This window comes from Balaenoptera borealis (genome assembly GCF_965194805.1).
Source record: "Balaenoptera borealis genome assembly, contig: HAP1_SCAFFOLD_1514, whole genome shotgun sequence".
Taxonomy (NCBI): Eukaryota; Metazoa; Chordata; class Mammalia; order Artiodactyla; family Balaenopteridae; genus Balaenoptera; species Balaenoptera borealis.
The window spans coordinates 106,932-115,546 of record NW_028122714.1 but is presented as its reverse complement, the minus strand read 5'-3'; the positions used below and the strand labels follow the sequence as shown (position 1 = coordinate 115,546).

At 47.5% G+C, this 8,615-nt stretch overlaps 1 pseudogene across 1 annotated transcript; it reads right to left on the bottom strand.

Moving 5' to 3' along the window:
- Positions 1-1,437: 1,437 nt before the first annotated feature.
- On the bottom strand, positions 1,438-8,367 carry LOC309622098 (uncharacterized protein C2orf78 pseudogene; annotated as a pseudogene). The gene is made up of 3 exons: positions 8,280-8,367; positions 4,632-5,381; positions 1,438-3,353 (listed from the first exon to the last, which is right to left on the bottom strand). The product of its transcript is annotated as an uncharacterized protein C2orf78 pseudogene (transcript).
- Between the last annotated feature and the right edge of the window lie 248 nt (positions 8,368-8,615).

Below are 8,615 nucleotides of genomic sequence, written 5' to 3'. Positions count from 1 at the left end.
TCTTTTTTTTTGTAATTTATGTTTATGTATTTATTTACTGTTTGAACTTATTTATTCTACGTATTTATGTTTTTGGCTGCACTGGGTCTCTCATTGCTGTGCACGGGCTTTCTCTAGTTGGCGGCTAGCGGGGGCTACTCTCGGTTGCGGTGTGCGGGCATCTCATCGCGGTGGCTTCTCTTGTTGCGGAGCATGGGCTGTAGGCACGTGGGCTTCGGTAGTTGAGGCTCACGGGCTCTAGAATGCAGGCTCCGTCGTCGTGGCACATGCGCTTAGTTGCTGCACGGCATGTGGGATCTTCGCAGACCAGGGCTCGAACCCGTGTCCCCTGCATTGGCAGGCGCCACCAGGGAAGCCCTAGGTGTTCTCATATAGAGTCTAAAAACAGAGAGCACTGAGAGAAGGTAGTGGTTATTAAAGGCTCAGGATCTAAATTCTACCTGTCTCTACACCCCTTCCCAGCTGTCGATTTGACCCCATTTTTGAATGCTGACCTCATTGTTCAACTTTTCTCTGCCGTCTGTATACTCACCTTGAAAACTTGTTTCTGTGATGCGTTGAGCAGACACAGGGTGGCAGACTGCAGAGGTGGAAGCTGGTGGTCGGATATTTGTGGGCTGAATCTCCTTCAGTCCCATTCCCATTTCTGGTTGCCCAGAGGCCCTACTTCCTGTGTGTGACGCCGAGCCGTAGGATTGCGGGCAGGAGCCAAGTTCTCCATACAGTAAAGACCCCAGTGTGCCTTGGTTACAGTAATATACCTGGCTTCCTTCCTGGCAGGGAAGTGACAGGCGGCTATGCCCCTGCTTTGTTCGTGGGCCTCCTGATCCAGCAGTTCCCTTGGCTCTGCCCCTGTCGTCAGCTGCCCCTAGGATAACTCTGAGCCCTAGCCACTTCTCTGGTAGATTTCCCTATTCCCCCACTACAGTCACACCTGAATAAGGCAACTCAGACCTTTCAGAGATGTGTCCTGAACCTCTTGTTTTCTGAAATACCTATCTGGTGGTTGTGAGACTTAAGGCCAGCGTCCCCGAGAGACTTTTTCTATTTCTCCTAGTAAACCTAGACTCATCTTCTGTCACCTTCAACTCTACTCCAATTGTGTTCTTTCAACCCAGACCTCTGACCCTGCTTTTTACTTCTGCCATTTCATCCTCGCTCCTGCTTCCTTTCCTAAATCCATACGTCTCTTTTGGCCTTCCTAGCCCTGGGCCAAGTTCCTTCCTCTTTGCTCAGTTTTTACCCCTTTCCTTCATTCTCCCATCCAACTTTCAGTCCTTCCTTTCTCACGCCCCAGTTAGCAGCATCTGAAAATTCGAAAGGTTTGTTACTCGTCTATTAATTGTATTCCATTTACTTATTCAGTTCTATACCTGTCTTACCTGTGTATGGAAGAACAGCTGGTAGCCAAGGTGGCACCAAGAATCCTAGCAGCTCTCACTTGACGTATCCGTAGTAGTCGGCAATTTCCATTTCGTTTTCCCTCTCGGTGAAAAATTGCAGCTTGCCCGAAGAGGTGTATCTGGCAGCATTCTCCCGTTGTTGTTGAGCCCGCCTCTTCATGGCCTCTCGCTCTGGCCTCTGCTCTTGTTCGATGGGCTTTGACATGACTGGCTCAGGCACGTTGGGTTCCCTCCATGGAACTCGTTGCTTGCTGAAGTCTTGGAGTAGAAAGTGGGTTTGGAGCTTGGGTGGGGACTGGCGCTTATTCACAGCAGGGGGAACAGGCTCCCGCTGGAGAGGAGCGCCAGATGAAGTTTTGGAGGGTGCAGGCCTAGGAGCAGCAGACTGAGGGACACGAGGCTGGGTATGGTTGGGCCAAGCCGGTTGGGTTGGGTTGGTCACAGTTGGCTGAGCTGGTTTGGCGGGGCCTGGCAAAGAGGCAGGAGCTGGCTGGGATGAATTGGCTGCAGCAGGTTGAGCTGAGTCAGTAGAACCAGGCTGGGCACGGTAAGCCCCAGCAGGCCGATGTGAGGCCAGAGACTGTGGCCTCCGAGGAGCGGGTCGAGCTTGAGGCTTGTCCCAGGCAGAAAAAGGCAGAGGTATCAACTTGACCTTCCCAGGAGGAGGCCGCTCATACTGGGCTGGAGACGGACACTCTGTTTCAGCACTGCTGTCTGGTTTCTGGGCTTGGACTTGCGTTTTCTCAGGACCCTTCCCCTCACGTGGGGTATGCCGCCATGGCTGGATAGCTGGGGGTGGCTGGGGGTCTTTGGGGTTGCTTGACTTTCCCAAGAGCCGACAGGAAGAGCGCCCAGTTTTCGTCTCATTCTTCTTCCCCAGCGCATGAAGAACCTTCACAGACTCCAGCATGCGCACACCAAGGGAGGTTCGAGGCTTTTGAAAGCTCTGTTGGAGAAGCTCAGTTTGGTGTTCCTTTCGCTTCGTGTGGGGGATTGCTGGCTTCTCTTCTGCCTTGACTTTGTTCCCTGACTGCTTGTTCTCCTCAGCCTTGTTTCTCCCTCTGGTCCTTTTGGTCTTTTCCTGCCCGTGGCTCTTAGTTTTGCTGATCTTTCTGGATGCAGCTTTCTGAGGTTTGCCTTGAGAGTGCTTGGCCGTGTTCACAGGAGCCCTGTCACTGACTGCAGCGTGGCATGTAACCACTTCTCCCCCTAACGGGCACTCTGGATTCTTTGGCTGGATTTTGGCCTTGGGAGCGCCACTGATAGGCTCAGAGGCTTTCTGTTTGTTCTTCCTGGGTTGATCAGAGGGAACCTTTATGACACTTGGCTTTTCCTGCACCTGATTCACCTTAATGGCTCTGGTGTCTTTAGCTTTGATCACGTTGGGACCTTGGGATTGATCAAGATCTTTCAAAGGATTAAAGAGCTGGGGAAGGTGAATATCCTCCGCCAGTGTAGTAATGTCTGCAAGACCACTGCTAGGTTCAATCCCATTTTCAAGTGTCCCTAGGTCCTGACGACTCCGGCTGTTCTCTCCCAGATCAGCATTTTCAGAACCAGGCTGCTCCTCTTGGCTGAGGGGATCGGTGCAGGCCAGCGGCTGGTGAATATCAGGGATTCCTAAAGGGAGTAGTGGAGGATCTTGGTTCTCTGTTGGGATCTGGTAGGCATCCAGAGGCTTTGAAAGCTTGGTTTTGATATCATCCACGTGCTTACTCTCTATTTGTCCCTGGCTTGGAGCTGGAGGCAGGGCCAGGAGACGCCTGGCACTCTGGACTGGAGCTGTCACTGAAATGTCCCCAAGTTCAGATGGTGGGTTACTCTCAAGTATGTGGCTGTTTCTGCTACTGCAGGACTTGGGGAGTTCTTGACTTTGTGTCACACAAAACGTCTGGCTTGGAGGTTGCAATCCCAGGGAATTTTTCATCACCAGGGGGGAGGTCTCCATCCCTACAAAGGGATCAAGGGAGAAGTCAGTCCCTGGTAAGTGAGATGCTCCCCCTAAACACCAACACAGCAGTCATGTACCTTTCAAGGGGTTCAGGGGCAAGATGGGCAAGGCATTTCTACTAACTCTTCTTAAGGATCACGGACAGTGCCCTATGCTACGAGGTAAGCGGTGACTGTTGTAATTCTTACTGGTGAGCCTTTCCTGTCACTGATTCTCGGCTCGCTTTGTATTTCATAGGACTGTTATAAGTCCAATACAAAATGAGTCTTATTTTTAAAAACCTGAAATGTTTTACAAAGCCTAGCATTCTCATATAGGGTCCTTTCCATTCTCCCCACTTTCCCGAGAGGCCAAGAACACGTCACACCATGAACTAGGAGAGGGGGTAGAGCCCTTGCTGATGAAACACATCAACAAAGACAGAGTCTTAGCCTGCTTGCTCTCTGGACAGGATCTCGGACCACAAGGTCTTCAATCCTGGTATAAATGAAGGAAGTGAGGACAGTTCAACTGGCACTCACATAACAAGAGTTCTGAAACACCTTCCGAAGAGACTATAGCAGTAGATGAGGGAAGGGAGTGCTACAGTGTGGCAGTACAGGGGGAACGATCGGCTACAGCAGTGAAAAGTGTGGTACCGATTGGTGTGCTCTCGGCGTTCTTGTACATGTAGCATAGATGACCTCTACAGTGGCCCTCCCACCTTCCCACCTGCATTAGGTGTTCTTTTTTTTGTAATTTATGTTTATGTATTTATTTACTGTTTGAACTTATTTATTCTACGTATTTATGTTTTTGGCTGCACTGGGTCTCTCATTGCTGTGCACGGGCTTTCTCTAGTTGGCGGCTAGCGGGGGCTACTCTCGGTTGCGGTGTGCGGGCTTCTCATCGCGGTGGCTTCTCTTGTTGCGGAGCATGGGCTGTAGGCACGTGGGCTTCGGTAGTTGAGGCTCACGGGCTCTAGAATGCAGGCTCCGTCGTTGTGGCACATGCGCTTAGTTGCTGCACGGCATGTGGGATCTTCGCAGACCAGGGCTCGAACCCGTGTCCCCCGCATTGCATTGGCAGGCGGATTCTTAACCACGGCGCCACCAGGGAAGCCCTAGGTGTTCTCATATAGAGTCTAAAAACAGAGGGCACTGAGCGAAGGTAGTGGTTATTAAAGGCTCAGGATCTAAATTCTACCTGCCTCTACACCCCTTCCCAGCTGTCGATTTGACCCCATTTTTGAATGCCGACCTCATTCTTCAACTTTCTCTGGCGTTTGTTATACTCACCTTGAAAACTTGTTTCTGTGATGCGTTGAGCAGACACAGGGTGGCAGACTGCAGAGGTGGAAGCTGGTGGTCGGATATTTGTGGGCTGAATCTCCTTCAGTCCCATTCCCATTTCTGGTTGCCCAGAGGCCCGACTTCCTGTGTATGACGCCGAGCCGTAGGATTGCGGGCAGGAGCCAAGTTCTCCATACAGTAAAGACCCCAGTGTGCCTTGGTTACAGTAATATACCTGGCTTCCTTCCTGGCAGGGAAGTGACAGGCGGCTCTGCCCCTGATTTGGAATCTGAGATGGTGTTCCCTGAGCAAGGCTGGCAGAAAGCGATGGATGTAGAGGGACCATGTTCTTGGCGTCTGAAGTTTTATCATCCTGGGCTGCCAGAAACATGGAGGAGGCAGCTGTGTGGCGGTCAGTGAGTGCCAGAGTAAAGTCTCCGAGTGAAGAAGAATTCTTTTCAGTGCTTGCTGTGATGTCCCACTCAAGAACACCTGGATAGGAAGCAGCTGAAGTGGAGATCTGGCTGTGGTCAGTAACTCCAGATAACATAGTCGTGCTAGAATGTTGGTAAAGGTAGGCACTACCCATGAGTGTCTGGAAAGGGGTACCAGTAGCCGATGCCGAACTGACGGCAGGGGCAGAGACTCTGGAGAAGTTGCAGACACTTCGTGTTAGGGAAGTTGCATTGCTCACCACAGGAGGAGAATGCTGCAGAGAATTTAGAGTTCCAAGTAGAGATGGATGTTGGAAATTTTCTGTAAGAACAAGAGGGTCATGAAAAACTCAGGGAGGTTGAGAAATTCTCACTACGTTTGAGGAACGGCATCATCTGAAGGTTCTTGCTATCAGGACACCTCTACTATCACTACTTCCTGAGAAACCCAAAATCAGACAGTTAATGATGGCTGTAAGGACTGAGCAGTTTTCCACTCTTCTCTATTCACTGCCTGTGCTCCCATCTTGGGCACAGACGGGCAGAAGAGCCAAGTGGTGTGGTTCAGAGATTGTTCTCTAGGCTGGAAGCAACCTTCTCCCTGCCCTGTCTTTCCCTTCAGCCTGCACTCGTATTGACTTCTATGCTATTTCCTAGACTGGAAGCATTTTAGAACTAGGAGGCCCTTAGAGAACTTCGATGTTCTCAGTCTCATTTCGTGAGTAAGGAAACTGAGGCTCAGAGAGGTCGGGTTGACTTGTTCAAGTTCTCTCATTATGTTAGTATCATTACCAGGTTTCAGAACCTAAGTATCCTGACTTCCTTGCCAGGACTCCACTCTGAGCATGATACTGCCAGAAAGCAGGAGAAATAGAACTTATAATATAGGCATTTTTTTTGTCCATTAGAAAACAGTACGGCTGTTACCATTGTCGTCTTCAGTGTCTCCCTTTGCTTGTGCAGTTCCCACGCTATTACCTAGAGGTGACGTACAGCTCAGTCCAACTGGTGAATTGAAAGAGTCATTTTTGCCCTCTTCAAGCCTGGTTTCTCATCCTACCTCAAAATGATTACCCGAAAGTGGATTTCTTAAGTGCTTTTGGAAAGGGAAGAGTTATCTGATTACTTCAGATTCCTCACCTGTAAAGTGGTTATAACACCACCACCAATAATAATAGCAGTAATAATTAATAGATGAATAAGCTGATCTATTGCGTATGATTTATATGGAGGAAGATACAATAAGTTCTAGAAAGACAAAGAAAAATCATGACAAGCATATTACGTTAACGAAAAAGAAATCCATAGATATTAATGAAAACTGGGGTATGTGGCAAGTATCGAAGCCTAATGAATTTACTAACAAATGGCATTCTGTACCATCCATGCAATATTATGAAAGTGAATTTTGCCCACTCTATTTTAGTGAATACTATTAACCAGAAGACACGATGGAGGTGATAGAGGTGAATGAATTCCTAGCCAATGCATACAGACAGAGAAGGTATGTCAGTAAAAAATGCATAACAAGCAACAGAATGCAATAAATGTGCATGTATAGGTAGCCACAACACATATAGACAAGTATTTCAATGAAAACCGGTACGAAGCAGACAGCAAAATAATAAGTGTAAAAGAGTTTCATTATTGTGCTCCTTCATATTTTTACCCAGCAAGTAAGAGGTATTAAGCCTAGGAGAAATATATATTTCAATGAATATAGCTTATATAATAAGCAGAAAGGAAGCTTAAAATGTATCAGGAAGGTTTTTGGATTTATCCTAGAACTTAGATTAGAATCATCTTCAGCATCCAAGAAGATGGCATCCCAAAACCTCAAAAAACCATCATGCCTAGAATCCAATTAAAAAAGATTTTCAAATGTAAGAAAATCCACAGGACTCCACAATATGGTTTTCGATAAACGTGGATGTTTGTTTGTTTTGTTTCTTTGGCCGCGCCGCGTGGCCCTGGCCGTGAAAGCACCGAGTCCTAAGCACTGGACCGCCAGGGAATTCCCTAAGTGGGGGGAATTAGAGATGTGGGGCTTGACTTTTTCTTCTTCTTCTTCTTCTTCTTCGGTAGCTAAGATCTACAAGCGAACGATGGCTGTTGATCAATGTGCTCTCTGTGTTAGGAAGGAAATAACTGTAAAAATGAAAAGCAGCCTTGCCTTAGAACCTACATATCACACCAAGGAAAATAGTCCTTCTGATTCAATTTAGAAGATATCACTTAAAATGTTGAATTGGTGAAATGTCTACCTAGTTTAAAAATTAGAAAGAATAAAACACTGAAAAGCAGCCCCCTAGATAACCACTGTGGTTGCTTGTTTATAGGAGGCATCATTTCTAAAACGTATTTCTAAAATGTTTATATTCAAAACTGTCAAGTGGCCAACTGTATTCAGAGAGGCAATAAAAGAAAGAAAACGGAGTATGACTTTTCTGATAAGCTGCCTTTCCTGGTGATCCCCTGTTCTGGCCTTACTTTCCTTCTTAGTCTGTTAATGTAAGGGTTTGCTACCATCAACTTGGTTTTGCCCTGCTCTGAGCAGGTTTCCCTCTGTGCTGTTTCTGCTTTAATTGAAAATCTTTGGTTCCCATCAGCATTCCATTGCAAACTCCGTTTTTCTTGAGAGCTCCTCTATGCTTTCCCTCTTCATTCTTACATTTTCTCCCATCTCTTGGTGCCTGTTGGCCTGTGCTAATGAAAACCATCCTAAACTTCCTTACGCTCGACTCTGTGCCTCCCTGTAGAGCCCAGTACTCTCCATCCTCTCTCCCTATTCTCTCTTTTCAACTAGTCGAAATCCTAGTGGAGGGAGACCATTAGAGATGAAACATCTTGGTATATATTGCTAGTTTTCTATGTCCCCTGGCTTTTCTATGTTTCTGTTGAAACACTCTTGAGAAGTGTCTGATTTCGTTTTCTGCATGGGTACCCTTTAAGGCTCAATACTGGAAAAGAAGGGGATCAGAGTGATCAACCCAACGTGGTATCCTAACGTAACAGTTAAGGAAAGCAACAGGCTTTGTGAGACAGCCAGTGATTTGTCCAAAGTCACACAGATAGTAAACGTCAAAGTCAAAAGTGAAATTAGGTCTCCAGACGTGTAGTTCAATACTTTCCCTCATTATTCCATGCTATTTTGAATCTCCTACTCAATTTAGGGGCAAAAGAAATCGAACGCAAAACTTTCCAAAGTTTCTTTTCTTACCTGACATGGTCAGAGAAGAGGAAGCATCCACTGCAGGTACAAGGGATGAGGAGACAACACTAGAGGATGTCTGAGTGGCTGCAGCTGAACGGCGCACGTGTCCAGTACAGAGGTCACTGGTTACTGGTCCAAACAGCTCCACGGAAACCCCAAGACTCTACCAAGTGGTAGTAGGTTTGGTAGGAGAGTGATGTCACAAAGCAGGCAGTTGAAAGGTATGAGAGAGCCAATAGGGAGGTCCGATCCCCAACAGGAAGGCGGGCTTGGGTGAAGAGAGTGTAGGAGAGCTAAAACAACACCTGAGTTTCTGAGCTCTGGGGAGGAAATCCTAGAAGA